Here is a 24,410-nt window from a genome sequence, read left to right as displayed (position 1 = left end):
CATTCTAAGCTGAATGTGCCTGCTCTCGTCAGATCGCAGCAGCAATGCTGCTTAAGGCTTGGCAAGTACCAGCATGGGAGACTGGCTGGGAATCCCAAGTTCCGTTGACCTTTTTGAACCTGAAAATTGTGTTAGTTTCTCTATGGGATAGTAAAAGAAGGTTCAAATTGAACAGCTGCTGTCAACGGCCATTCTAAGCTGAATGTGCCTGCTCTCGTCAGATCGCAGCAGCAATGCAGCTTAAGGCTTGGCAAGTACCAGCATGGGAGACTGGCTGGAAATCCCAAGTTCTGTTGACCTTTTTGAATCTGAAAATTGTGTTAGTTTTTCTATGAGATAGTAAAAGAAAGTTCAAATTGAACAGCTGCTGTCAACGGCCATTCTAAGCTGAATGTGCCTGCTCTCGTCAGATCGCAGCAGCAATGCAGCTTAAGGCTTGGCAAGTACCAGCATGGGAGACTGGCTGGAAATCCCAAGTTCTGTTGACCTTTTTGAATCTGAAAATTGTGTTAGTTTTTCTATGAGATAGTAAAAGAAAGTTCAAATTGAACAGCTGCTGTCAATGGCCATTCTAAGCTGAATGTGCCTGCTCTCGTCAGATCGCAGCAGCTTAAGGCTTGGCAAGTACCAGCATGGGAGACTGGCTGGGAATCCCAAGTTCCGTTGACCTTTTTGAACCTGAAAATTGTGTTAGTTTCTCTATGAGATAGTAAAAGAAGGTTCAAATTGAACAGCTGCTGTCAACGGCCATTCTAAGCTGAATGTGCCTGCTCTCGTCAGATCGCAGCAGCTTAAGGCTTGGCAAGTACCAGCATGGGAGACTGGCTGGGAATCCCAAGTTCCGTTGACCTTTTTGAACCTGAAAATTGTGTTAGTTTCTCTATGAGATAGTAAAAGAAGGTTCAAACTGAACAGCTGCTGTCAACGGCCATTCTAAGCTGAATGTGCCTGCTCTCGTCAGATCGCAGCAGCAATGCAGCTTAAGGCTTGGCAAGTACCAGCATGGGAGACTGGCTGGGAATCCCAAGTTCCGTTGACCTTTTTGAACCTGAAAATTGTGTTAGTTTCTCTATGAGATAGTAAAAGAAGGTTCAAATTGAACAGCTGCTGTCAACGGCCATTCTAAGCTGAATGTGCCTGCTCTCGTCAGATCGCAGCAGCAATGCAGCTTAAGGCTTGGCAAGTACCAGCATGGGAGACTGGCTGGGAATCCCAAGTTCCGTTGACCTTTTTGAACCTGAAAATTGTTAGTTTCTCTGTCAAAGATGGTAAAAGAAGGTTCAAATTGAACAGCTGCTGTCAACGGCCATTCTAAGCTGAATGTGCCTGCTCTCGTCAGATCGCAGCAGCAATGCAGCTTAAGGCTTGGCAAGTAACAGCATGGGAGACTGGCTGGGAATCCCAAGTTCCGTTGACCTTTTTGAACCTGAAAATTGTGTTAGTTTCTCTATGAGATAGTAAAAGAAGGTTCAAATTGAACAGCTGCTGTCAACGGCCATTCTAAGCTGAATGTGCCTGCTCTCGTCAGATCGCAGCAGCAATGCAGCTTAAGGCTTGGCAAGTACCAGCATGGGAGACTGGCTGGGAATCCCAAGTTCTGTTGACCTTTTTGAACCTGAAAATTGTGTTAGTTTCTCTATGAGATAGTAAAAGAAGGTTCAAATTGAACAGCTGCTGTCAACGGCCATTCTAAGCTGAATGTGCCTGCTCTCGTCAGATAGCAGCAGCAATGCAGCTTAAGGCTTGGCAAGTACCAGCATGGGAGACTGGCTGGGAATCCCAAGTTCTGTTGACCTTTTTGAACCTGAAAATTGTGTTAGTTTCTCTATGAGATAGTAAAAGAAGGTTCAAATTGAACAGCTGCTGTCAACGGCCATTCTAAGCTGAATGTGCGTGCTCTTGTCGGATCACAGCAGCGATGCAGCTTAAGGCTTGGCAAGTACCAGCATGGGAGACTGGCTGCGAATCCCAAGTTCCGTTGACCTTTTTGAACCTGAAAATTGTGTTAGTTTCTCTATGAGATAGTAAAAGAAGGTTCAAACTGAACAGCTGCTGTCAACGGCCATTCTAAGCTGAATGTGCCTGCTCTCGTCAGATCGCAGCAGCAATGCAGCTTAAGGCTTGGCAAGTACCAGCATGGGAGACTGGCTGGGAATCCCAAGTTCCGTTGACCTTTTTGAACCTGAAAATTGTGTTAGTTTCTCTATGAGATAGTAAAAGAAGGTTCAAATTGAACAGCTGCTGTCAACGGCCATTCTAAGCTGAATGTGCGTGCTCTTGTCGGATCACAGCAGCGATGCAGCTTAAGGCTTGGCAAGTACCAGCATGGGAGACTGGCTGCGAATCCCAAGTTCCGTTGACCTTTTTGAACCTGAAAATTGTGTTAGTTTCTCTATGAGATAGTAAAAGAAGGTTCAAACTGAACAGCTGCTGTCAACAGCCATTCTAAGCTGAATGTGCCTGCTCTCGTCAGATCGCAGCATCAATGCAGCTTAAGGCTTGGCAAGTACCAGCATGGGAGACTGGCTGGGAATCCCAAGTTCCGTTGACCTTTTTGAACCTGAAAATTGTGTTAGTTTCTCTATGAGATAGTAAAAGAAAGTAGAAATTAGGCAGCTGCTGTCAACGGCCATTCTAAGCTGAATGTGCCTGCTCTCGTCAGATCGCAGCAGCAATGCAGCTTAAGGCTTGGCAAGTACCAGCATGGGAGACTGGCTGGGAATCCCAAGTTCCGTTGACCTTTTTGAACCTGAAAATTGTGTTAGTTTCTCTATGGGATAGTAAAAGAAGGTTCAAATTGAACAGCTGCTGTCAACGGCCATTCTAAGCTGAATGTGCCTGCTCTCGTCAGATCGCAGCAGCAATGCAGCTTAAGGCTTGGCAAGTACCAGCATGGGAGACTGGCTGGAAATCCCAAGTTCTGTTGACCTTTTTGAATCTGAAAATTGTGTTAGTTTTTCTATGAGATAGTAAAAGAAAGTTCAAATTGAACAGCTGCTGTCAACGGCCATTCTAAGCTGAATGTGCCTGCTCTCGTCAGATCGCAGCAGCAATGCAGCTTAAGGCTTGGCAAGTACCAGCATGGGAGACTGGCTGGGAATCCCAAGTTCTGTTGACCTTTTTGAACCTGAAAATTGTGTTAGTTTCTCTATGAGATAGTAAAAGAAGGTTCAAATTGAACAGCTGCTGTCAACGGCCATTCTAAGCTGAATGTGCCTGCTCTCGTCAGATCGCAGCAACAATGCAGCTTAAGGCTTGGCAAGTACCAGCATGGGAGACTGGCTGGGAATCCCAAGTTCCGTTGACCTTTTTGAACCTGAAAATTGTGTTAGTTTCTCTATGGGATAGTAAAAGAAGGTTCAAATTGAACAGCTGCTGTCAACGGCCATTCTAAGCTGAATGTGCCTGCTCTCGTCAGATCGCAGCAGCAATGCAGCTTAAGGCTTGGCAAGTACCAGCATGGGAGACTGGCTGGAAATCCCAAGTTCTGTTGACCTTTTTGAATCTGAAAATTGTGTTAGTTTTTCTATGAGATAGTAAAAGAAAGTTCAAATTGAACAGCTGCTGTCAACGGCCATTCTAAGCTGAATGTGCCTGCTCTCGTCAGATCGCAGCAGCAATGCAGCTTAAGGCTTGGCAAGTACCAGCATGGGAGACTGGCTGGAAATCCCAAGTTCTGTTGACCTTTTTGAATCTGAAAATTGTGTTAGTTTTTCTATGAGATAGTAAAAGAAAGTTCAAATTGAACAGCTGCTGTCAATGGCCATTCTAAGCTGAATGTGCCTGCTCTCGTCAGATCGCAGCAGCTTAAGGCTTGGCAAGTACCAGCATGGGAGACTGGCTGGGAATCCCAAGTTCCGTTGACCTTTTTGAACCTGAAAATTGTGTTAGTTTCTCTATGAGATAGTAAAAGAAGGTTCAAATTGAACAGCTGCTGTCAACGGCCATTCTAAGCTGAATGTGCCTGCTCTCATCAGATCGCAGCAGCAATGTAGCTTAAGGCTTGGCAAGTACCAGCATGGGAGACTGGCTGGGAATCCCAAGTTCCGTTGACCTTTTTGAACCTGAAAATTGTGTTAGTTTCTCTATGAGATAGTAAAAGAAGGTTCAAATTGAACAGCTGCTGTCAACGGCCATTCTAAGCTGAATGTGCCTGCTCTCGTCAGATCGCAGCAGCAATGCAGCTTAAGGCTTGGCAAGTACCAGCATGGGAGACTGGCTGGGAATCCCAAGTTCCGTTGACCTTTTTGAACCTGAAAATTGTTAGTTTCTCTGTCAAAGATGGTAAAAGAAGGTTCAAATTGAACAGCTGCTGTCAACGGCCATTCTAAGCTGAATGTGCCTGCTCTCGTCAGATCGCAGCAGCAATGCAGCTTAAGGCTTGACAAGTAACAGCATGGGAGACTGGCTGGGAATCCCAAGTTCCGTTGACCTTTTTGAACCTGAAAATTGTGTTAGTTTCTCTATGAGATAGTAAAAGAAGGTTCAAATTGAACAGCTGCTGTCAACGGCCATTCTAAGCTGAATGTGCCTGCTCTCGTCAGATCGCAGCAGCAATGCAGCTTAAGGCTTGGCAAGTACCAGCATGGGAGACTGGCTGGGAATCCCAAGTTCTGTTGACCTTTTTGAACCTGAAAATTGTGTTAGTTTCTCTATGAGATAGTAAAAGAAGGTTCAAATTGAACAGCTGCTGTCAACGGCCATTCTAAGCTGAATGTGCCTGCTCTCGTCAGATAGCAGCAGCAATGCAGCTTAAGGCTTGGCAAGTACCAGCATGGGAGACTGGCTGGGAATCCCAAGTTCCGTTGACCTTTTTGAACCTGAAAATTGTGTTAGTTTCTCTATGAGATAGTAAAAGAAGGTTCAAATTGAACAGCTGCTGTCAACGGCCATTCTAAGCTGAATGTGCGTGCTCTTGTCGGATCACAGCAGCGATGCAGCTTAAGGCTTGGCAAGTACCAGCATGGGAGACTGGCTGCGAATCCCAAGTTCCGTTGACCTTTTTGAACCTGAAAATTGTGTTAGTTTCTCTATGAGATAGTAAAAGAAGGTTCAAACTGAACAGCTGCTGTCAACGGCCATTCTAAGCTGAATGTTCCTGCTCTCATCAGATCGCAGCATCAATGCAGCTTAAGGCTTGGCAAGTACCAGCATGGGAGACTGGCTGGGAATCCCAAGTTCCGTTGACCTTTTTGAACCTGAAAATTGTGTTAGTTTCTCTATGAGATAGTAAAAGAAGGTTCAAATTGAACAGCTGCTGTCAACGGCCATTCTAAGCTGAATGTGCGTGCTCTTGTCGGATCACAGCAGCGATGCAGCTTAAGGCTTGGCAAGTACCAGCATGGGAGACTGGCTGCGAATCCCAAGTTCCGTTGACCTTTTTGAACCTGAAAATTGTGTTAGTTTCTCTATGAGATAGTAAAAGAAGGTTCAAACTGAACAGCTGCTGTCAACAGCCATTCTAAGCTGAATGTGCCTGCTCTCGTCAGATCGCAGCATCAATGCAGCTTAAGGCTTGGCAAGTACCAGCATGGGAGACTGGCTGGGAATCCCAAGTTCCGTTGACCTTTTTGAACCTGAAAATTGTGTTAGTTTCTCTATGAGATAGTAAAAGAAGGTTCAAATTGAACAGCTGCTGTCAACGGCCTTTCTAAGCTGAATGTGTGTGCTCTTGTCAGATCGCAGCAGCGATGCAGCTTAAGGCTTGGCAAGTACCATCATGGGAGACTGGCTGCGAATCCCAAGTTCCGTTGACCTTTTTGAACCTGAAAATTGTGTTAGTTTCTCTATGAGATAGTAAAAGAAGGTTCAAACTGAACAGCTGCTGTCAACGGCCATTCTAAGCTGAATGTGCCTGCTCTCGTCAGATCGCAGCATCAATGCAGCTTAAGGCTTGGCAAGTACCAGCATGGGACACTGGCTGGGAATCCCAAGTTCCGTTGACCTTTTTGAACCTGAAAATTGTGTTAGTTTCTCTATGAGATAGTAAAAGAAGGTTCAAATTGAACAGCTGCTGTCAACGGCCATTCTAAGCTGAATGTGCCTGCTCTCGTCAGATCGCAGCAGCAATGCAGCTTAAGGCTTGGCAAGTACCAGCATGGGAGACTGGCTGGGAATCCCAAGTTCCGTTGACCTTTTTGAACCTGAAAATTGTGTTAGTTTCTCTATGAGATAGTAAAAGAAAGTAGAAATTAGGCAGCTGCTGTCAACGGCCATTCTAAGCTGAATGTGCCTGCTCTCGTCAGATCGCAGCAGCAATGCAGCTTAAGGCTTGGCAAGTACCAGCATGGGAGACTGGCTGGGAATCCCAAGTTCTGTTGACCTTTTTGAACCTTAAAATTGTGTTAGTTTCTCTATGAGATAGTAAAAGAAGGTTCAAATTGAACAGCTGCTGTCAACGGCCATTCTAAGCTGAATGTGCCTGCTCTCATCAGATCGCAGCAGATTAAGGCTTGGCAAGTACCAGCATGGGAGACTGGCTGGGAATCCCAAGTTCCGTTGACCTTTTTGAACCTGAAAATTGTGTTAGTTTCTCTATGAGATAGTAAAAGAAGGTTCAAACTGAACAGCTGCTGTCAACGGCCATTCTAAGCTGAATGTGCCTGCTCTCGTCAGATCGCAGCAGCAATGCAGCTTAAGGCTTGGCAAGTACCAGCATGGGAGACTGGCTGGGAATCCCAAGTTCCGTTGACCTTTTTGAACCTGAAAATTGTGTTAGTTTCTCTATGAGATAGTAAAAGAAAGTAGAAATTAGGCAGCTGCTGTCAACGGCCATTCTAAGCTGAATGTGCCTGCTCTCGTCAGATCGCAGCAGCAATGCAGCTTAAGGCTTGGCAAGTACCAGCATGGGAGACTGGCTGGGAATCCCAAGTTCTGTTGACCTTTTTGAACCTGAAAATTTTGTTAGTTTCTCTATGAGATAGTAAAAGAAGGTTCAAAATGAACAGCTGCTGTCAACGGCCATTCTAAGCTGAATGTGCCTGCTCTCATCAGATCGCAGCAGCTTAAGGCTTGGCAAGTACCAGCATGGGAGACTGGCTGGGAATCCCAAGTTCCGTTGACCTTTTTGAACCTGAAAATTGTGTTAGTTTCTCTATGAGATAGTAAAAGAAGGTTCAAACTGAACAGCTGCTGTCAACGGCCATTCTAAGCTGAATGTGCCTGCTCTCGTCAGATCGCAGCAGCAATGCAGCTTAAGGCTTGGCAAGTACCAGCATGGGAGACTGGCTGGGAATCCCAAGTTCCGTTGACCTTTTTGAACCTGAAAATTGTGTTAGTTTCTCTATGAGATAGTAAAAGAAGGTTCAAATTGAACAGCTGCTGTCAACAGCCATTCTAAGCTGAATGTGCCTGCTCTCGTCAGATCGCAGCAGCTTAAGGCTTGGCAAGTACCAGCATGGGAGACTGGCTGGGAATCCCAAGTTCCGTTGACCTTTTTGAACCTGAAAATTGTGTTAGTTTCTCTATGAGATAGTAAAAGAAGGTTCAAATTGAACAGCTGCTGTCAACGGCCATTCTAAGCTGAATGTGCCTGCTCTCGTCAGATCGCAGCAGCAATGCAGCTTAAGGCTTGGCAAGTACCAGCATGGGAGACTGGCTGGGAATCCCAAGTTCCGTTGACCTTTTTGAACCTGAAAATTGTGTTAGTTTCTCTATGGGATAGTAAAAGAAGGTTCAAATTGAACAGCTGCTGTCAACGGCCATTCTAAGCTGAATGTGCCTGCTCTCGTCAGATCGCAGCAGCAATGCAGCTTAAGGCTTGGCAAGTACCAGCATGGGAGACTGGCTGGAAATCCCAAGTTCTGTTGACCTTTTTGAATCTGAAAATTGTGTTAGTTTTTCTATGAGATAGTAAAAGAAAGTTCAAATTGAACAGCTGCTGTCAACGGCCATTCTAAGCTGAATGTGCCTGCTCTCGTCAGATCGCAGCAGCAATGCAGCTTAAGGCTTGGCAAGTACCAGCATGGGCGACTGGCTGGGAATCCCAAGTTCTGTTGACCTTTTTGAACCTGAAAATTGTGTTAGTTTCTCTATGGGATAGTAAAAGAAGGTTCAAATTGAACAGCTGCTGTCAACGGCCATTCTAAGCTGAATGTGCCTGCTCTCGTCAGATCGCAGCAGCAATGCAGCTTAAGGCTTGGCAAGTACCAGCATGGGAGACTGGCTGGAAATCCCAAGTTCTGTTGACCTTTTTGAATCTGAAAATTGTGTTAGTTTTTCTATGAGATAGTAAAAGAAAGTTCAAATTGAACAGCTGCTGTCAACGGCCATTCTAAGCTGAATGTGCCTGCTCTCGTCAGATCGCAGCAGCAATGCAGCTTAAGGCTTGGCAAGTACCAGCATGGGAGACTGGCTGGAAATCCCAAGTTCTGTTGACCTTTTTGAATCTGAAAATTGTGTTAGTTTTTCTATGAGATAGTAAAAGAAAGTTCAAATTGAACAGCTGCTGTCAATGGCCATTCTAAGCTGAATGTGCCTGCTCTCGTCAGATCGCAGCAGCTTAAGGCTTGGCAAGTACCAGCATGGGAGACTGGCTGGGAATCCCAAGTTCCGTTGACCTTTTTGAACCTGAAAATTGTGTTAGTTTCTCTATGAGATAGTAAAAGAAGGTTCAAATTGAACAGCTGCTGTCAACGGCCATTCTAAGCTGAATGTGCCTGCTCTCATCAGATCGCAGCAGCAATGTAGCTTAAGGCTTGGCAAGTACCAGCATGGGAGACTGGCTGGGAATCCCAAGTTCCGTTGACCTTTTTGAACCTGAAAATTGTGTTAGTTTCTCTATGAGATAGTAAAAGAAGGTTCAAATTGAACAGCTGCTGTCAACGGCCATTCTAAGCTGAATGTGCCTGCTCTCGTCAGATCGCAGCAGCAATGCAGCTTAAGGCTTGGCAAGTACCAGCATGGGAGACTGGCTGGGAATCCCAAGTTCCGTTGACCTTTTTGAACCTGAAAATTGTTAGTTTCTCTGTCAAAGATGGTAAAAGAAGGTTCAAATTGAACAGCTGCTGTCAACGGCCATTCTAAGCTGAATGTGCCTGCTCTCGTCAGATCGCAGCAGCAATGCAGCTTAAGGCTTGGCAAGTAACAGCATGGGAGACTGGCTGGGAATCCCAAGTTCCGTTGACCTTTTTGAACCTGAAAATTGTGTTAGTTTCTCTATGAGATAGTAAAAGAAGGTTCAAATTGAACAGCTGCTGTCAACGGCCATTCTAAGCTGAATGTGCCTGCTCTCGTCAGATCGCAGCAGCAATGCAGCTTAAGGCTTGGCAAGTACCAGCATGGGAGACTGGCTGGGAATCCCAAGTTCTGTTGACCTTTTTGAACCTGAAAATTGTGTTAGTTTCTCTATGAGATAGTAAAAGAAGGTTCAAATTGAACAGCTGCTGTCAACGGCCATTCTAAGCTGAATGTGCCTGCTCTCGTCAGATAGCAGCAGCAATGCAGCTTAAGGCTTGGCAAGTACCAGCATGGGAGACTGGCTGGGAATCCCAAGTTCTGTTGACCTTTTTGAACCTGAAAATTGTGTTAGTTTCTCTATGAGATAGTAAAAGAAGGTTCAAACTGAACAGCTGCTGTCAACGGCCATTCTAAGCTGAATGTGCCTGCTCTCGTCAGATCGCAGCAGCAATGCAGCTTAAGGCTTGGCAAGTACCAGCATGGGAGACTGGCTGGGAATCCCAAGTTCCGTTGACCTTTTTGAACCTGAAAATTGTGTTAGTTTCTCTATGAGATAGTAAAAGAAGGTTCAAACTGAACAGCTGCTGTCAACGGCCATTCTAAGCTGAATGTGCGTGCTCTTGTCGGATCACAGCAGCGATGCAGCTTAAGGCTTGGCAAGTACCAGCATGGGAGACTGGCTGCGAATCCCAAGTTCTGTTGACCTTTTTGAACCTGAAAATTGTGTTAGTTTCTCTATGAGATAGTAAAAGAAGGTTCAAACTGAACAGCTGCTGTCAACGGCCATTCTAAGCTGAATGTGCCTGCTCTCGTCAGATCGCAGCATCAATGCAGCTTAAGGCTTGGCAAGTACCAGCATGGGAGACTGGCTGGGAATCCCAAGTTCCGTTGACCTTTTAGAAACTGAAAATTGTGTTAGTTTCTCTATGAGATAGTAAAAGAAGGTTCAAATTGAACAGCTGCTGTCAACGGCCATTCTAAGCTGAATGTGCCTGCTCTCGTCAGATCGCAGCAGCAATGCAGCTTAAGGCTTGGCAAGTACCAGCATGGGAGACTGGCTGGGAATCCCAAGTTCCGTTGACCTTTTTGAACCTGAAAATTGTTAGTTTCTCTGTCAAAGATGGTAAAAGAAGGTTCAAATTGAACAGCTGCTGTCAACGGCCATTCTAAGCTGAATGTGCCTGCTCTCGTCAGATCGCAGCAGCAATGCAGCTTAAGGCTTGACAAGTAACAGCATGGGAGACTGGCTGGGAATCCCAAGTTCCGTTGACCTTTTTGAACCTGAAAATTGTGTTAGTTTCTCTATGAGATAGTAAAAGAAGGTTCAAATTGAACAGCTGCTGTCAACGGCCATTCTAAGCTGAATGTGCCTGCTCTCGTCAGATCGCAGCAGCAATGCAGCTTAAGGCTTGGCAAGTACCAGCATGGGAGACTGGCTGGGAATCCCAAGTTCTGTTGACCTTTTTGAACCTGAAAATTGTGTTAGTTTCTCTATGAGATAGTAAAAGAAGGTTCAAATTGAACAGCTGCTGTCAACGGCCATTCTAAGCTGAATGTGCCTGCTCTCGTCAGATAGCAGCAGCAATGCAGCTTAAGGCTTGGCAAGTACCAGCATGGGAGACTGGCTGGGAATCCCAAGTTCCGTTGACCTTTTTGAACCTGAAAATTGTGTTAGTTTCTCTATGAGATAGTAAAAGAAGGTTCAAATTGAACAGCTGCTGTCAACGGCCATTCTAAGCTGAATGTGCGTGCTCTTGTCGGATCACAGCAGCGATGCAGCTTAAGGCTTGGCAAGTACCAGCATGGGAGACTGGCTGCGAATCCCAAGTTCCGTTGACCTTTTTGAACCTGAAAATTGTGTTAGTTTCTCTATGAGATAGTAAAAGAAGGTTCAAACTGAACAGCTGCTGTCAACGGCCATTCTAAGCTGAATGTTCCTGCTCTCATCAGATCGCAGCATCAATGCAGCTTAAGGCTTGGCAAGTACCAGCATGGGAGACTGGCTGGGAATCCCAAGTTCCGTTGACCTTTTTGAACCTGAAAATTGTGTTAGTTTCTCTATGAGATAGTAAAAGAAGGTTCAAATTGAACAGCTGCTGTCAACGGCCATTCTAAGCTGAATGTGCGTGCTCTTGTCGGATCACAGCAGCGATGCAGCTTAAGGCTTGGCAAGTACCAGCATGGGAGACTGGCTGCGAATCCCAAGTTCCGTTGACCTTTTTGAACCTGAAAATTGTGTTAGTTTCTCTATGAGATAGTAAAAGAAGGTTCAAACTGAACAGCTGCTGTCAACAGCCATTCTAAGCTGAATGTGCCTGCTCTCGTCAGATCGCAGCATCAATGCAGCTTAAGGCTTGGCAAGTACCAGCATGGGAGACTGGCTGGGAATCCCAAGTTCCGTTGACCTTTTTGAACCTGAAAATTGTGTTAGTTTCTCTATGAGATAGTAAAAGAAGGTTCAAATTGAACAGCTGCTGTCAACGGCCTTTCTAAGCTGAATGTGTGTGCTCTTGTCAGATCGCAGCAGCGATGCAGCTTAAGGCTTGGCAAGTACCATCATGGGAGACTGGCTGCGAATCCCAAGTTCCGTTGACCTTTTTGAACCTGAAAATTGTGTTAGTTTCTCTATGAGATAGTAAAAGAAGGTTCAAACTGAACAGCTGCTGTCAACGGCCATTCTAAGCTGAATGTGCCTGCTCTCGTCAGATCGCAGCATCAATGCAGCTTAAGGCTTGGCAAGTACCAGCATGGGACACTGGCTGGGAATCCCAAGTTCCGTTGACCTTTTTGAACCTGAAAATTGTGTTAGTTTCTCTATGAGATAGTAAAAGAAGGTTCAAATTGAACAGCTGCTGTCAACGGCCATTCTAAGCTGAATGTGCCTGCTCTCGTCAGATCGCAGCAGCAATGCAGCTTAAGGCTTGGCAAGTACCAGCATGGGAGACTGGCTGGGAATCCCAAGTTCCGTTGACCTTTTTGAACCTGAAAATTGTGTTAGTTTCTCTATGAGATAGTAAAAGAAAGTAGAAATTAGGCAGCTGCTGTCAACGGCCATTCTAAGCTGAATGTGCCTGCTCTCGTCAGATCGCAGCAGCAATGCAGCTTAAGGCTTGGCAAGTACCAGCATGGGAGACTGGCTGGGAATCCCAAGTTCTGTTGACCTTTTTGAACCTTAAAATTGTGTTAGTTTCTCTATGAGATAGTAAAAGAAGGTTCAAATTGAACAGCTGCTGTCAACGGCCATTCTAAGCTGAATGTGCCTGCTCTCATCAGATCGCAGCAGATTAAGGCTTGGCAAGTACCAGCATGGGAGACTGGCTGGGAATCCCAAGTTCCGTTGACCTTTTTGAACCTGAAAATTGTGTTAGTTTCTCTATGAGATAGTAAAAGAAGGTTCAAACTGAACAGCTGCTGTCAACGGCCATTCTAAGCTGAATGTGCCTGCTCTCGTCAGATCGCAGCAGCAATGCAGCTTAAGGCTTGGCAAGTACCAGCATGGGAGACTGGCTGGGAATCCCAAGTTCCGTTGACCTTTTTGAACCTGAAAATTGTGTTAGTTTCTCTATGAGATAGTAAAAGAAAGTAGAAATTAGGCAGCTGCTGTCAACGGCCATTCTAAGCTGAATGTGCCTGCTCTCGTCAGATCGCAGCAGCAATGCAGCTTAAGGCTTGGCAAGTACCAGCATGGGAGACTGGCTGGGAATCCCAAGTTCTGTTGACCTTTTTGAACCTGAAAATTTTGTTAGTTTCTCTATGAGATAGTAAAAGAAGGTTCAAAATGAACAGCTGCTGTCAACGGCCATTCTAAGCTGAATGTGCCTGCTCTCATCAGATCGCAGCAGCTTAAGGCTTGGCAAGTACCAGCATGGGAGACTGGCTGGGAATCCCAAGTTCCGTTGACCTTTTTGAACCTGAAAATTGTGTTAGTTTCTCTATGAGATAGTAAAAGAAGGTTCAAACTGAACAGCTGCTGTCAACGGCCATTCTAAGCTGAATGTGCCTGCTCTCGTCAGATCGCAGCAGCAATGCAGCTTAAGGCTTGGCAAGTACCAGCATGGGAGACTGGCTGGGAATCCCAAGTTCCGTTGACCTTTTTGAACCTGAAAATTGTGTTAGTTTCTCTATGAGATAGTAAAAGAAGGTTCAAATTGAACAGCTGCTGTCAACAGCCATTCTAAGCTGAATGTGCCTGCTCTCGTCAGATCGCAGCAGCTTAAGGCTTGGCAAGTACCAGCATGGGAGACTGGCTGGGAATCCCAAGTTCCGTTGACCTTTTTGAACCTGAAAATTGTGTTAGTTTCTCTATGAGATAGTAAAAGAAGGTTCAAATTGAACAGCTGCTGTCAACGGCCATTCTAAGCTGAATGTGCCTGCTCTCGTCAGATCGCAGCAGCAATGCAGCTTAAGGCTTGGCAAGTACCAGCATGGGAGACTGGCTGGGAATCCCAAGTTCCGTTGACCTTTTTGAACCTGAAAATTGTGTTAGTTTCTCTATGGGATAGTAAAAGAAGGTTCAAATTGAACAGCTGCTGTCAACGGCCATTCTAAGCTGAATGTGCCTGCTCTCGTCAGATCGCAGCAGCAATGCAGCTTAAGGCTTGGCAAGTACCAGCATGGGAGACTGGCTGGAAATCCCAAGTTCTGTTGACCTTTTTGAATCTGAAAATTGTGTTAGTTTTTCTATGAGATAGTAAAAGAAAGTTCAAATTGAACAGCTGCTGTCAACGGCCATTCTAAGCTGAATGTGCCTGCTCTCGTCAGATCGCAGCAGCAATGCAGCTTAAGGCTTGGCAAGTACCAGCATGGGAGACTGGCTGGGAATCCCAAGTTCTGTTGACCTTTTTGAACCTGAAAATTGTGTTAGTTTCTCTATGGGATAGTAAAAGAAGGTTCAAATTGAACAGCTGCTGTCAACGGCCATTCTAAGCTGAATGTGCCTGCTCTCGTCAGATCGCAGCAGCAATGCAGCTTAAGGCTTGGCAAGTACCAGCATGGGAGACTGGCTGGAAATCCCAAGTTCTGTTGACCTTTTTGAATCTGAAAATTGTGTTAGTTTTTCTATGAGATAGTAAAAGAAAGTTCAAATTGAACAGCTGCTGTCAACGGCCATTCTAAGCTGAATGTGCCTGCTCTCGTCAGATCGCAGCAGCAATGCAGCTTAAGGCTTGGCAAGTACCAGCATGGGAGACTGGCTGGAAATCCCAAGTTCTGTTGACCTTTTTGAATCTGAAAATTGTGTTAGTTTTTCTATGAGATAGTAAAAGAAAGTTCAAATTGAACAGCTGCTGTCAATGGCCATTCTAAGCTGAATGTGCCTGCTCTCGTCAGATCGCAGCAGCTTAAGGCTTGGCAAGTACCAGCATGGGAGACTGGCTGGGAATCCCAAGTTCCGTTGACCTTTTTGAACCTGAAAATTGTGTTAGTTTCTCTATGAGATAGTAAAAGAAGGTTCAAATTGAACAGCTGCTGTCAACGGCCATTCTAAGCTGAATGTGCCTGCTCTCATCAGATCGCAGCAGCAATGTAGCTTAAGGCTTGGCAAGTACCAGCATGGGAGACTGGCTGGGAATCCCAAGTTCCGTTGACCTTTTTGAACCTGAAAATTGTGTTAGTTTCTCTATGAGATAGTAAAAGAAGGTTCAAATTGAACAGCTGCTGTCAACGGCCATTCTAAGCTGAATGTGCCTGCTCTCGTCAGATCGCAGCAGCAATGCAGCTTAAGGCTTGGCAAGTACCAGCATGGGAGACTGGCTGGGAATCCCAAGTTCCGTTGACCTTTTTGAACCTGAAAATTGTTAGTTTCTCTGTCAAAGATGGTAAAAGAAGGTTCAAATTGAACAGCTGCTGTCAACGGCCATTCTAAGCTGAATGTGCCTGCTCTCGTCAGATCGCAGCAGCAATGCAGCTTAAGGCTTGGCAAGTAACAGCATGGGAGACTGGCTGGGAATCCCAAGTTCCGTTGACCTTTTTGAACCTGAAAATTGTGTTAGTTTCTCTATGAGATAGTAAAAGAAGGTTCAAATTGAACAGCTGCTGTCAACGGCCATTCTAAGCTGAATGTGCCTGCTCTCGTCAGATCGCAGCAGCAATGCAGCTTAAGGCTTGGCAAGTACCAGCATGGGAGACTGGCTGGGAATCCCAAGTTCTGTTGACCTTTTTGAACCTGAAAATTGTGTTAGTTTCTCTATGAGATAGTAAAAGAAGGTTCAAATTGAACAGCTGCTGTCAACGGCCATTCTAAGCTGAATGTGCCTGCTCTCGTCAGATAGCAGCAGCAATGCAGCTTAAGGCTTGGCAAGTACCAGCATGGGAGACTGGCTGGGAATCCCAAGTTCTGTTGACCTTTTTGAACCTGAAAATTGTGTTAGTTTCTCTATGAGATAGTAAAAGAAGGTTCAAACTGAACAGCTGCTGTCAACGGCCATTCTAAGCTGAATGTGCCTGCTCTCGTCAGATCGCAGCAGCAATGCAGCTTAAGGCTTGGCAAGTACCAGCATGGGAGACTGGCTGGGAATCCCAAGTTCCGTTGACCTTTTTGAACCTGAAAATTGTGTTAGTTTCTCTATGAGATAGTAAAAGAAGGTTCAAATTGAACAGCTGCTGTCAACGGCCATTCTAAGCTGAATGTGCGTGCTCTTGTCGGATCACAGCAGCGATGCAGCTTAAGGCTTGGCAAGTACCAGCATGGGAGACTGGCTGCGAATCCCAAGTTCCGTTGACCTTTTTGAACCTGAAAATTGTGTTAGTTTCTCTATGAGATAGTAAAAGAAGGTTCAAACTGAACAGCTGCTGTCAACAGCCATTCTAAGCTGAATGTGCCTGCTCTCGTCAGATCGCAGCATCAATGCAGCTTAAGGCTTGGCAAGTACCAGCATGGGAGACTGGCTGGGAATCCCAAGTTCCGTTGACCTTTTTGAACCTGAAAATTGTGTTAGTTTCTCTATGAGATAGTAAAAGAAAGTAGAAATTAGGCAGCTGCTGTCAACGGCCATTCTAAGCTGAATGTGCCTGCTCTCGTCAGATCGCAGCAGCAATGCAGCTTAAGGCTTGGCAAGTACCAGCATGGGAGACTGGCTGGGAATCCCAAGTTCCGTTGACCTTTTTGAACCTGAAAATTGTGTTAGTTTCTCTATGGGATAGTAAAAGAAGGTTCAAATTGAACAGCTGCTGTCAACGGCCATTCTAAGCTGAATGTGCCTGCTCTCGTCAGATCGCAGCAGCAATGCAGCTTAAGGCTTGGCAAGTACCAGCATGGGAGACTGGCTGGAAATCCCAAGTTCTGTTGACCTTTTTGAATCTGAAAATTGTGTTAGTTTTTCTATGAGATAGTAAAAGAAAGTTCAAATTGAACAGCTGCTGTCAACGGCCATTCTAAGCTGAATGTGCCTGCTCTCGTCAGATCGCAGCAGCAATGCAGCTTAAGGCTTGGCAAGTACCAGCATGGGAGACTGGCTGGGAATCCCAAGTTCTGTTGACCTTTTTGAACCTGAAAATTGTGTTAGTTTCTCTATGAGATAGTAAAAGAAGGTTCAAATTGAACAGCTGCTGTCAACGGCCATTCTAAGCTGAATGTGCCTGCTCTCGTCAGATCGCAGCAACAATGCAGCTTAAGGCTTGGCAAGTACCAGCATGGGAGACTGGCTGGGAATCCCAAGTTCCGTTGACCTTTTTGAACCTGAAAATTGTGTTAGTTTCTCTATGGGATAGTAAAAGAAGGTTCAAATTGAACAGCTGCTGTCAACGGCCATTCTAAGCTGAATGTGCCTGCTCTCGTCAGATCGCAGCAGCAATGCAGCTTAAGGCTTGGCAAGTACCAGCATGGGAGACTGGCTGGAAATCCCAAGTTCTGTTGACCTTTTTGAATCTGAAAATTGTGTTAGTTTTTCTATGAGATAGTAAAAGAAAGTTCAAATTGAACAGCTGCTGTCAACGGCCATTCTAAGCTGAATGTGCCTGCTCTCGTCAGATCGCAGCAGCAATGCAGCTTAAGGCTTGGCAAGTACCAGCATGGGAGACTGGCTGGAAATCCCAAGTTCTGTTGACCTTTTTGAATCTGAAAATTGTGTTAGTTTTTCTATGAGATAGTAAAAGAAAGTTCAAATTGAACAGCTGCTGTCAATGGCCATTCTAAGCTGAATGTGCCTGCTCTCGTCAGATCGCAGCAGCTTAAGGCTTGGCAAGTACCAGCATGGGAGACTGGCTGGGAATCCCAAGTTCCGTTGACCTTTTTGAACCTGAAAATTGTGTTAGTTTCTCTATGAGATAGTAAAAGAAGGTTCAAATTGAACAGCTGCTGTCAACGGCCATTCTAAGCTGAATGTGCCTGCTCTTATCAGATCGCAGCAGCAATGTAGCTTAAGGCTTGGCAAGTACCAGCATGGGAGACTGGCTGGGAATCCCAAGTTCCGTTGACCTTTTTGAACCTGAAAATTGTGTTAGTTTCTCTATGAGATAGTAAAAGAAGGTTCAAATTGAACAGCTGCTGTCAACGGCCATTCTAAGCTGAATGTGCCTGCTCTCGTCAGATCGCAGCAGCAATGCAGCTTAAGGCTTGGCAAGTACCAGCATGGGAGACTGGCTGGGAATCCCAAGTTCCGTTGACCTTTTTGAACCTGAAAATTGTTAGTTTCTCTGTCAAAGATGGTAAAAGAAGGTTCAAATTGAACAGCTGCTGTCAACGGCCATTCTAAGCTGAATGTGCCTGCTCTCGTCAGATCGCAGCAGCAATGCAGCTTAAGGCTTGACAAGTAACAGCATGGGAGACTGGCTGGGAATCCCAAGTTCCGTTGACCTTTTTGAACCTGAAAATTGTGTTAGTTTCTCTATGAGATAGTAAAAGAAGGTTCAAATTGAACAGCTGCTGTCAACGGCCATTCTAAGCTGAATGTGCCTGCTCTCGTCAGATCGCAGCAGCAATGCAGCTTAAGGCTTGGCAAATACCAGCATGGGAGACTGGCTGGGAATCCCAAGTTCTGTTGACCTTTTTGAACCTGAAAATTGTGTTAGTTTCTCTATGAGATAGTAAAAGAAGGTTCAAATTGAACAGCTGCTGTCAACGGCCATTCTAAGCTGAATGTGCCTGCTCTCGTCAGATAGCAGCAGCAATGCAGCTTAAGGCTTGGCAAGTACCAGCATGGGAGACTGGCTGGGAATCCCAAGTTCCGTTGACCTTTTTGAACCTGAAAATTGTGTTAGTTTCTCTATGAGATAGTAAAAGAAGGTTCAAATTGAACAGCTGCTGTCAACGGCCATTCTAAGCTGAATGTGCGTGCTCTTGTCGGATCACAGCAGCGATGCAGCTTAAGGCTTGGCAAGTACCAGCATGGGAGACTGGCTGCGAATCCCAAGTTCCGTTGACCTTTTTGAACCTGAAAATTGTGTTAGTTTCTCTATGAGATAGTAAAAGAAGGTTCAAACTGAACAGCTGCTGTCAACGGCCATTCTAAGCTGAATGTTCCTGCTCTCATCAGATCGCAGCATCAATGCAGCTTAAGGCTTGGCAAGTACCAGCATGGGAGACTGGCTGGGAATCCCAAGTTCCGTTGACCTTTTTGAACCTGAAAATTGTGTTAGTTTCTCTATGAGATAGTAAAAGAAGGTTCAAATTGAACAGCTGCTGTCAACGGCCATTCTAAGCTGAATGTGCGTGCTCTTGTCGGATCACAGCAGCGATGCAGCTTAAGGCTTGGCAAGTACCAGCATGGGAGACTGGCTGCGAATCCCAAGTTCCGTTGACCTTTTTGAACCTGAAAATTGTGTTAGTTTCTCTATGAGATAGTAAAAGAAGGTTCAAACTGAACAGCTGCTGTCAACAGCCATTCTAAGCTGAATGTGCCTGCTCTCGTCAGATCGCAGCATCAATGCAGCTTAAGGCTTGGCAAGTACCAGCATGGGAGACTGGCTGGGAATCCCAAGTTCCGTTGACCTTTTTGAACCTGAAAATTGTGTTAGTTTCTCTATGAGATAGTAAAAGAAGGTTCAAATTGAACAGCTGCTGTCAACGGCCTTTCTAAGCTGAATGTGTGTGCTCTTGTCAGATCGCAGCAGCGATGCAGCTTAAGGCTTGGCAAGTACCATCATGGGAGACTGGCTGCGAATCCCAAGTTCCGTTGACCTTTTTGAACCTGAAAATTGTGTTAGTTTCTCTATGAGATAGTAAAAGAAGGTTCAAACTGAACAGCTGCTGTCAACGGCCATTCTAAGCTGAATGTGCCTGCTCTCGTCAGATCGCAGCATCAATGCAGCTTAAGGCTTGGCAAGTACCAGCATGGGACACTGGCTGGGAATCCCAAGTTCCGTTGACCTTTTTGAACCTGAAAATTGTGTTAGTTTCTCTATGAGATAGTAAAAGAAGGTTCAAATTGAACAGCTGCTGTCAACGGCCATTCTAAGCTGAATGTGCCTGCTCTCGTCAGATCGCAGCAGCAATGCAGCTTAAGGCTTGGCAAGTACCAGCATGGGAGACTGGCTGGGAATCCCAAGTTCCGTTGACCTTTTTGAACCTGAAAATTGTGTTAGTTTCTCTATGAGATAGTAAAAGAAAGCAGAAATTAGGCAGCTGCTGTCAACGGCCATTCTAAGCTGAATGTGCCTGCTCTCGTCAGATCGCAGCAGCAATGCAGCTTAAGGCTTGGCAAGTACCAGCATGGGAGACTGGCTGGGAATCCCAAGTTCTGTTGACCTTTTTGAACCTTAAAATTGTGTTAGTTTCTCTATGAGATAGTAAAAGAAGGTTCAAATTGAACAGCTGCTGTCAACGGCCATTCTAAGCTGAATGTGCCTGCTCTCATCAGATCGCAGCAGATTAAGGCTTGGCAAGTACCAGCATGGGAGACTGGCTGGGAATCCCAAGTTCCGTTGACCTTTTTGAACCTGAAAATTGTGTTAGTTTCTCTATGAGATAGTAAAAGAAGGTTCAAACTGAACAGCTGCTGTCAACGGCCATTCTAAGCTGAATGTGCCTGCTCTCGTCAGATCGCAGCAGCAATGCAGCTTAAGGCTTGGCAAGTACCAGCATGGGAGACTGGCTGGGAATCCCAAGTTCCGTTGACCTTTTTGAACCTGAAAATTGTGTTAGTTTCTCTATGAGATAGTAAAAGAAAGTAGAAATTAGGCAGCTGCTGTCAACGGCCATTCTAAGCTGAATGTGCCTGCTCTCGTCAGATCGCAGCAGCAATGCAGCTTAAGGCTTGGCAAGTACCAGCATGGGAGACTGGCTGGGAATCCCAAGTTCTGTTGACCTTTTTGAACCTGAAAATTTTGTTAGTTTCTCTATGAGATAGTAAAAGAAGGTTCAAAATGAACAGCTGCTGTCAACGGCCATTCTAAGCTGAATGTGCCTGCTCTCATCAGATCGCAGCAGCTTAAGGCTTGGCAAGTACCAGCATGGGAGACTGGCTGGGAATCCCAAGTTCCGTTGACCTTTTTGAACCTGAAAATTGTGTTAGTTTCTCTATGAGATAGTAAAAGAAGGTTCAAACTGAACAGCTGCTGTCAACGGCCATTCTAAGCTGAATGTGCCTGCTCTCGTCAGATCGCAGCAGCAATGCAGCTTAAGGCTTGGCAAGTACCAGCATGGGAGACTGGCTGGGAATCCCAAGTTCCGTTGACCTTTTTGAACCTGAAAATTGTGTTAGTTTCTCTATGAGATAGTAAAAGAAGGTTCAAATTGAACAGCTGCTGTCAACAGCCATTCTAAGCTGAATGTGCCTGCTCTCGTCAGATCGCAGCAGCTTAAGGCTTGGCAAGTACCAGCATGGGAGACTGGCTGGGAATCCCAAGTTCCGTTGACCTTTTTGAACCTGAAAATTGTGTTAGTTTCTCTATGAGATAGTAAAAGAAGGTTCAAATTGAACAGCTGCTGTCAACGGCCATTCTAAGCTGAATGTGCCTGCTCTCGTCAGATCGCAGCAGCAATGCAGCTTAAGGCTTGGCAAGTACCAGCATGGGAGACTGGCTGGGAATCCCAAGTTCCGTTGACCTTTTTGAACCTGAAAATTGTGTTAGTTTCTCTATGGGATAGTAAAAGAAGGTTCAAATTGAACAGCTGCTGTCAACGGCCATTCTAAGCTGAATGTGCCTGCTCTCGTCAGATCGCAGCAGCAATGCAGCTTAAGGCTTGGCAAGTACCAGCATGGGAGACTGGCTGGAAATCCCAAGTTCTGTTGACCTTTTTGAATCTGAAAATTGTGTTAGTTTTTCTATGAGATAGTAAAAGAAAGTTCAAATTGAACAGCTGCTGTCAACGGCCATTCTAAGCTGAATGTGCCTGCTCTCGTCAGATCGCAGCAGCAATGCAGCTTAAGGCTTGGCAAGTACCAGCATGGGAGACTGGCTGGGAATCCCAAGTTCTGTTGACCTTTTTGAACCTGAAAATTGTGTTAGTTTCTCTATGGGATAGTAAAAGAAGGTTCAAATTGAACAGCTGCTGTCAACGGCCATTCTAAGCTGAATGTGCCTGCTCTCGTCAGATCGCAGCAGCAATGCAGCTTAAGGCTTGGCAAGTACCAGCATGGGAGACTGGCTGGAAATCCCAAGTTCTGTTGACCTTTTTGAATCTGAAAATTGTGTTAGTTTTTCTATGAGATAGTAAAAGAAAGTTCAAATTGAACAGCTGCTGTCAACGGCCATTCTAAGCTGAATGTGCCTGCTCTCGTCAGATCGCAGCAGCAATGCAGCTTAAGGCTTGGCAAGTACCAGCATGGGAGACTGGCTGGAAATCCCAAGTTCTGTTGACCTTTTTGAATCTGAAAATTGTGTTAGTTTTTCTATGAGATAGTAAAAGAAAGTTCAAATTGAACAGCTGCTGTCAATGGCCATTCTAAGCTGAATGTGCCTGCTCTCGTCAGATCGCAGCAGCTTAAGGCTTGGCAAGTACCAGCATGGGAGACTGGCTGGGAATCCCAAGTTCCGTTGACCTTTTTGAACCTGAAAATTGTGTTAGTTTCTCTATGAGATAGTAAAAGAAGGTTCAAATTGAACAGCTGCTGTCAACGGCCATTCTAAGCTGAATGTGCCTGCTCTCATCAGATCGCAGCAGCAATGTAGCTTAAGGCTTGGCAAGTACCAGCATGGGAGACTGGCTGGGAATCCCAAGTTCCGTTGACCTTTTTGAACCTGAAAATTGTGTTAGTTTCTCTATGAGATAGTAAAAGAAGGTTCAAATTGAACAGCTGCTGTCAACGGCCATTCTAAGCTGAATGTGCCTGCTCTCGTCAGATCGCAGCAGCAATGCAGCTTAAGGCTTGGCAAGTACCAGCATGGGAGACTGGCTGGGAATCCCAAGTTCCGTTGACCTTTTTGAACCTGAAAATTGTTAGTTTCTCTGTCAAAGATGGTAAAAGAAGGTTCAAATTGAACAGCTGCTGTCAACGGCCATTCTAAGCTGAATGTGCCTGCTCTCGTCAGATCGCAGCAGCAATGCAGCTTAAGGCTTGGCAAGTAACAGCATGGGAGACTGGCTGGGAATCCCAAGTTCCGTTGACCTTTTTGAACCTGAAAATTGTGTTAGTTTCTCTATGAGATAGTAAAAGAAGGTTCAAATTGAACAGCTGCTGTCAACGGCCATTCTAAGCTGAATGTGCCTGCTCTCGTCAGATCGCAGCAGCAATGCAGCTTAAGGCTTGGCAAGTACCAGCATGGGAGACTGGCTGGGAATCCCAAGTTCTGTTGACCTTTTTGAACCTGAAAATTGTGTTAGTTTCTCTATGAGATAGTAAAAGAAGGTTCAAATTGAACAGCTGCTGTCAACGGCCATTCTAAGCTGAATGTGCCTGCTCTCGTCAGATAGCAGCAGCAATGCAGCTTAAGGCTTGGCAAGTACCAGCATGGGAGACTGGCTGGGAATCCCAAGTTCTGTTGACCTTTTTGAACCTGAAAATTGTGTTAGTTTCTCTATGAGATAGTAAAAGAAGGTTCAAATTGAACAGCTGCTGTCAACGGCCATTCTAAGCTGAATGTGCGTGCTCTTGTCGGATCACAGCAGCGATGCAGCTTAAGGCTTGGCAAGTACCAGCATGGGAGACTGGCTGCGAATCCCAAGTTCCGTTGACCTTTTTGAACCTGAAAATTGTGTTAGTTTCTCTATGAGATAGTAAAAGAAGGTTCAAACTGAACAGCTGCTGTCAACGGCCATTCTAAGCTGAATGTGCCTGCTCTCGTCAGATCGCAGCAGCAATGCAGCTTAAGGCTTGGCAAGTACCAGCATGGGAGACTGGCTGGGAATCCCAAGTTCCGTTGACCTTTTTGAACCTGAAAATTGTGTTAGTTTCTCTATGAGATAGTAAAAGAAGGTTCAAATTGAACAGCTGCTGTCAACGGCCATTCTAAGCTGAATGTGCGTGCTCTTGTCGGATCACAGCAGCGATGCAGCTTAAGGCTTGGCAAGTACCAGCATGGGAGACTGGCTGCGAATCCCAAGTTCCGTTGACCTTTTTGAACCTGAAAATTGTGTTAGTTTCTCTATGAGATAGTAAAAGAAGGTTCAAACTGAACAGCTGCTGTCAACAGCCATTCTAAGCTGAATGTGCCTGCTCTCGTCAGATCGCAGCATCAATGCAGCTTAAGGCTTGGCAAGTACCAGCATGGGAGACTGGCTGGGAATCCCAAGTTCCGTTGACCTTTTTGAACCTGAAAATTGTGTTAGTTTCTCTATGAGATAGTAAAAGAAAGTAGAAATTAGGCAGCTGCTGTCAACGGCCATTCTAAGCTGAATGTGCCTGCTCTCGTCAGATCGCAGCAGCAATGCAGCTTAAGGCTTGGCAAGTACCAGCATGGGAGACTGGCTGGGAATCCCAAGTTCCGTTGACCTTTTTGAACCTGAAAATTGTGTTAGTTTCTCTATGGGATAGTAAAAGAAGGTTCAAATTGAACAGCTGCTGTCAACGGCCATTCTAAGCTGAATGTGCCTGCTCTCGTCAGATCGCAGCAGCAATGCAGCTTAAGGCTTGGCAAGTACCAGCATGGGAGACTGGCTGGAAATCCCAAGTTCTGTTGACCTTTTTGAATCTGAAAATTGTGTTAGTTTTTCTATGAGATAGTAAAAGAAAGTTCAAATTGAACAGCTGCTGTCAACGGCCATTCTAAGCTGAATGTGCCTGCTCTCGTCAGATCGCAGCAGCAATGCAGCTTAAGGCTTGGCAAGTACCAGCATGGGAGACTGGCTGGGAATCCCAAGTTCTGTTGACCTTTTTGAACCTGAAAATTGTGTTAGTTTCTCTATGAGATAGTAAAAG

At 45.4% G+C, this 24,410-nt stretch overlaps 69 pseudogenes; all 69 read left to right on the top strand.

The window, feature by feature from the left end:
- Positions 1-7,692: 7,692 nt before the first annotated feature.
- Positions 7,693-7,811, top strand: LOC140090691 (5S ribosomal RNA; annotated as a pseudogene).
- A 70-nt stretch (positions 7,812-7,881) lies between these two features.
- Positions 7,882-8,000, top strand: LOC140082091 (5S ribosomal RNA; annotated as a pseudogene).
- A 70-nt stretch (positions 8,001-8,070) lies between these two features.
- Positions 8,071-8,189, top strand: LOC140090689 (5S ribosomal RNA; annotated as a pseudogene).
- A 70-nt stretch (positions 8,190-8,259) lies between these two features.
- Positions 8,260-8,378, top strand: LOC140090688 (5S ribosomal RNA; annotated as a pseudogene).
- A 251-nt stretch (positions 8,379-8,629) lies between these two features.
- LOC140082289 (5S ribosomal RNA) lies at positions 8,630-8,748 on the top strand (annotated as a pseudogene).
- A 70-nt stretch (positions 8,749-8,818) lies between these two features.
- On the top strand, positions 8,819-8,937 carry LOC140099473 (5S ribosomal RNA; annotated as a pseudogene).
- A 70-nt stretch (positions 8,938-9,007) lies between these two features.
- On the top strand, positions 9,008-9,126 carry LOC140091445 (5S ribosomal RNA; annotated as a pseudogene).
- Positions 9,127-9,196: 70 nt separating this feature from the next.
- Positions 9,197-9,315, top strand: LOC140080251 (5S ribosomal RNA; annotated as a pseudogene).
- A 70-nt stretch (positions 9,316-9,385) lies between these two features.
- On the top strand, positions 9,386-9,504 carry LOC140091618 (5S ribosomal RNA; annotated as a pseudogene).
- A 70-nt stretch (positions 9,505-9,574) lies between these two features.
- LOC140099472 (5S ribosomal RNA) lies at positions 9,575-9,693 on the top strand (annotated as a pseudogene).
- Positions 9,694-9,952: 259 nt separating this feature from the next.
- Positions 9,953-10,071, top strand: LOC140084204 (5S ribosomal RNA; annotated as a pseudogene).
- A 70-nt stretch (positions 10,072-10,141) lies between these two features.
- On the top strand, positions 10,142-10,260 carry LOC140099471 (5S ribosomal RNA; annotated as a pseudogene).
- A 70-nt stretch (positions 10,261-10,330) lies between these two features.
- Positions 10,331-10,449, top strand: LOC140093659 (5S ribosomal RNA; annotated as a pseudogene).
- A 70-nt stretch (positions 10,450-10,519) lies between these two features.
- Positions 10,520-10,638, top strand: LOC140080249 (5S ribosomal RNA; annotated as a pseudogene).
- A 70-nt stretch (positions 10,639-10,708) lies between these two features.
- LOC140089772 (5S ribosomal RNA) lies at positions 10,709-10,827 on the top strand (annotated as a pseudogene).
- Positions 10,828-11,086: 259 nt separating this feature from the next.
- On the top strand, positions 11,087-11,205 carry LOC140082046 (5S ribosomal RNA; annotated as a pseudogene).
- Positions 11,206-11,464: 259 nt separating this feature from the next.
- LOC140095272 (5S ribosomal RNA) lies at positions 11,465-11,583 on the top strand (annotated as a pseudogene).
- Positions 11,584-11,842: 259 nt separating this feature from the next.
- LOC140091533 (5S ribosomal RNA) lies at positions 11,843-11,961 on the top strand (annotated as a pseudogene).
- A 70-nt stretch (positions 11,962-12,031) lies between these two features.
- On the top strand, positions 12,032-12,150 carry LOC140099470 (5S ribosomal RNA; annotated as a pseudogene).
- Positions 12,151-12,220: 70 nt separating this feature from the next.
- On the top strand, positions 12,221-12,339 carry LOC140080248 (5S ribosomal RNA; annotated as a pseudogene).
- Positions 12,340-12,590: 251 nt separating this feature from the next.
- On the top strand, positions 12,591-12,709 carry LOC140099469 (5S ribosomal RNA; annotated as a pseudogene).
- A 70-nt stretch (positions 12,710-12,779) lies between these two features.
- Positions 12,780-12,898, top strand: LOC140080247 (5S ribosomal RNA; annotated as a pseudogene).
- A 251-nt stretch (positions 12,899-13,149) lies between these two features.
- On the top strand, positions 13,150-13,268 carry LOC140099468 (5S ribosomal RNA; annotated as a pseudogene).
- A 251-nt stretch (positions 13,269-13,519) lies between these two features.
- On the top strand, positions 13,520-13,638 carry LOC140099465 (5S ribosomal RNA; annotated as a pseudogene).
- Positions 13,639-13,708: 70 nt separating this feature from the next.
- On the top strand, positions 13,709-13,827 carry LOC140090687 (5S ribosomal RNA; annotated as a pseudogene).
- A 70-nt stretch (positions 13,828-13,897) lies between these two features.
- On the top strand, positions 13,898-14,016 carry LOC140080246 (5S ribosomal RNA; annotated as a pseudogene).
- Positions 14,017-14,086: 70 nt separating this feature from the next.
- LOC140090686 (5S ribosomal RNA) lies at positions 14,087-14,205 on the top strand (annotated as a pseudogene).
- Positions 14,206-14,275: 70 nt separating this feature from the next.
- LOC140090685 (5S ribosomal RNA) lies at positions 14,276-14,394 on the top strand (annotated as a pseudogene).
- Positions 14,395-14,645: 251 nt separating this feature from the next.
- Positions 14,646-14,764, top strand: LOC140082287 (5S ribosomal RNA; annotated as a pseudogene).
- A 70-nt stretch (positions 14,765-14,834) lies between these two features.
- Positions 14,835-14,953, top strand: LOC140099464 (5S ribosomal RNA; annotated as a pseudogene).
- A 70-nt stretch (positions 14,954-15,023) lies between these two features.
- LOC140091444 (5S ribosomal RNA) lies at positions 15,024-15,142 on the top strand (annotated as a pseudogene).
- Positions 15,143-15,212: 70 nt separating this feature from the next.
- LOC140080245 (5S ribosomal RNA) lies at positions 15,213-15,331 on the top strand (annotated as a pseudogene).
- Positions 15,332-15,401: 70 nt separating this feature from the next.
- LOC140091617 (5S ribosomal RNA) lies at positions 15,402-15,520 on the top strand (annotated as a pseudogene).
- A 70-nt stretch (positions 15,521-15,590) lies between these two features.
- On the top strand, positions 15,591-15,709 carry LOC140099463 (5S ribosomal RNA; annotated as a pseudogene).
- A 259-nt stretch (positions 15,710-15,968) lies between these two features.
- LOC140095271 (5S ribosomal RNA) lies at positions 15,969-16,087 on the top strand (annotated as a pseudogene).
- A 70-nt stretch (positions 16,088-16,157) lies between these two features.
- On the top strand, positions 16,158-16,276 carry LOC140099462 (5S ribosomal RNA; annotated as a pseudogene).
- Positions 16,277-16,346: 70 nt separating this feature from the next.
- Positions 16,347-16,465, top strand: LOC140090684 (5S ribosomal RNA; annotated as a pseudogene).
- A 70-nt stretch (positions 16,466-16,535) lies between these two features.
- LOC140080244 (5S ribosomal RNA) lies at positions 16,536-16,654 on the top strand (annotated as a pseudogene).
- Positions 16,655-16,724: 70 nt separating this feature from the next.
- LOC140086154 (5S ribosomal RNA) lies at positions 16,725-16,843 on the top strand (annotated as a pseudogene).
- A 70-nt stretch (positions 16,844-16,913) lies between these two features.
- On the top strand, positions 16,914-17,032 carry LOC140090683 (5S ribosomal RNA; annotated as a pseudogene).
- Positions 17,033-17,102: 70 nt separating this feature from the next.
- LOC140090682 (5S ribosomal RNA) lies at positions 17,103-17,221 on the top strand (annotated as a pseudogene).
- Positions 17,222-17,472: 251 nt separating this feature from the next.
- LOC140092568 (5S ribosomal RNA) lies at positions 17,473-17,591 on the top strand (annotated as a pseudogene).
- Positions 17,592-17,661: 70 nt separating this feature from the next.
- Positions 17,662-17,780, top strand: LOC140099461 (5S ribosomal RNA; annotated as a pseudogene).
- A 70-nt stretch (positions 17,781-17,850) lies between these two features.
- Positions 17,851-17,969, top strand: LOC140093658 (5S ribosomal RNA; annotated as a pseudogene).
- A 70-nt stretch (positions 17,970-18,039) lies between these two features.
- On the top strand, positions 18,040-18,158 carry LOC140090836 (5S ribosomal RNA; annotated as a pseudogene).
- A 70-nt stretch (positions 18,159-18,228) lies between these two features.
- LOC140089771 (5S ribosomal RNA) lies at positions 18,229-18,347 on the top strand (annotated as a pseudogene).
- A 259-nt stretch (positions 18,348-18,606) lies between these two features.
- Positions 18,607-18,725, top strand: LOC140082045 (5S ribosomal RNA; annotated as a pseudogene).
- Positions 18,726-18,984: 259 nt separating this feature from the next.
- LOC140095269 (5S ribosomal RNA) lies at positions 18,985-19,103 on the top strand (annotated as a pseudogene).
- A 259-nt stretch (positions 19,104-19,362) lies between these two features.
- Positions 19,363-19,481, top strand: LOC140091532 (5S ribosomal RNA; annotated as a pseudogene).
- Positions 19,482-19,551: 70 nt separating this feature from the next.
- LOC140099460 (5S ribosomal RNA) lies at positions 19,552-19,670 on the top strand (annotated as a pseudogene).
- Positions 19,671-19,740: 70 nt separating this feature from the next.
- LOC140080243 (5S ribosomal RNA) lies at positions 19,741-19,859 on the top strand (annotated as a pseudogene).
- A 251-nt stretch (positions 19,860-20,110) lies between these two features.
- Positions 20,111-20,229, top strand: LOC140099459 (5S ribosomal RNA; annotated as a pseudogene).
- Positions 20,230-20,299: 70 nt separating this feature from the next.
- On the top strand, positions 20,300-20,418 carry LOC140080242 (5S ribosomal RNA; annotated as a pseudogene).
- A 251-nt stretch (positions 20,419-20,669) lies between these two features.
- Positions 20,670-20,788, top strand: LOC140099458 (5S ribosomal RNA; annotated as a pseudogene).
- Positions 20,789-21,039: 251 nt separating this feature from the next.
- On the top strand, positions 21,040-21,158 carry LOC140099457 (5S ribosomal RNA; annotated as a pseudogene).
- A 70-nt stretch (positions 21,159-21,228) lies between these two features.
- Positions 21,229-21,347, top strand: LOC140090681 (5S ribosomal RNA; annotated as a pseudogene).
- Positions 21,348-21,417: 70 nt separating this feature from the next.
- LOC140080241 (5S ribosomal RNA) lies at positions 21,418-21,536 on the top strand (annotated as a pseudogene).
- A 70-nt stretch (positions 21,537-21,606) lies between these two features.
- LOC140090678 (5S ribosomal RNA) lies at positions 21,607-21,725 on the top strand (annotated as a pseudogene).
- A 70-nt stretch (positions 21,726-21,795) lies between these two features.
- LOC140090677 (5S ribosomal RNA) lies at positions 21,796-21,914 on the top strand (annotated as a pseudogene).
- A 251-nt stretch (positions 21,915-22,165) lies between these two features.
- Positions 22,166-22,284, top strand: LOC140082286 (5S ribosomal RNA; annotated as a pseudogene).
- Positions 22,285-22,354: 70 nt separating this feature from the next.
- Positions 22,355-22,473, top strand: LOC140099456 (5S ribosomal RNA; annotated as a pseudogene).
- A 70-nt stretch (positions 22,474-22,543) lies between these two features.
- On the top strand, positions 22,544-22,662 carry LOC140091443 (5S ribosomal RNA; annotated as a pseudogene).
- Positions 22,663-22,732: 70 nt separating this feature from the next.
- Positions 22,733-22,851, top strand: LOC140080240 (5S ribosomal RNA; annotated as a pseudogene).
- A 70-nt stretch (positions 22,852-22,921) lies between these two features.
- On the top strand, positions 22,922-23,040 carry LOC140091616 (5S ribosomal RNA; annotated as a pseudogene).
- A 259-nt stretch (positions 23,041-23,299) lies between these two features.
- Positions 23,300-23,418, top strand: LOC140099453 (5S ribosomal RNA; annotated as a pseudogene).
- A 259-nt stretch (positions 23,419-23,677) lies between these two features.
- Positions 23,678-23,796, top strand: LOC140095268 (5S ribosomal RNA; annotated as a pseudogene).
- Positions 23,797-23,866: 70 nt separating this feature from the next.
- Positions 23,867-23,985, top strand: LOC140099452 (5S ribosomal RNA; annotated as a pseudogene).
- Positions 23,986-24,055: 70 nt separating this feature from the next.
- LOC140090676 (5S ribosomal RNA) lies at positions 24,056-24,174 on the top strand (annotated as a pseudogene).
- Positions 24,175-24,244: 70 nt separating this feature from the next.
- LOC140080238 (5S ribosomal RNA) lies at positions 24,245-24,363 on the top strand (annotated as a pseudogene).
- Positions 24,364-24,410: the final 47 nt, after the last annotated feature.

This window comes from Engystomops pustulosus, chromosome 9 (assembly GCF_040894005.1).
Source record: "Engystomops pustulosus chromosome 9, aEngPut4.maternal, whole genome shotgun sequence".
Lineage (NCBI taxonomy): Eukaryota > Metazoa > Chordata > Amphibia > Anura > Leptodactylidae > Engystomops > Engystomops pustulosus.
This window is presented reverse-complemented; position numbering and strand designations above follow the sequence as displayed.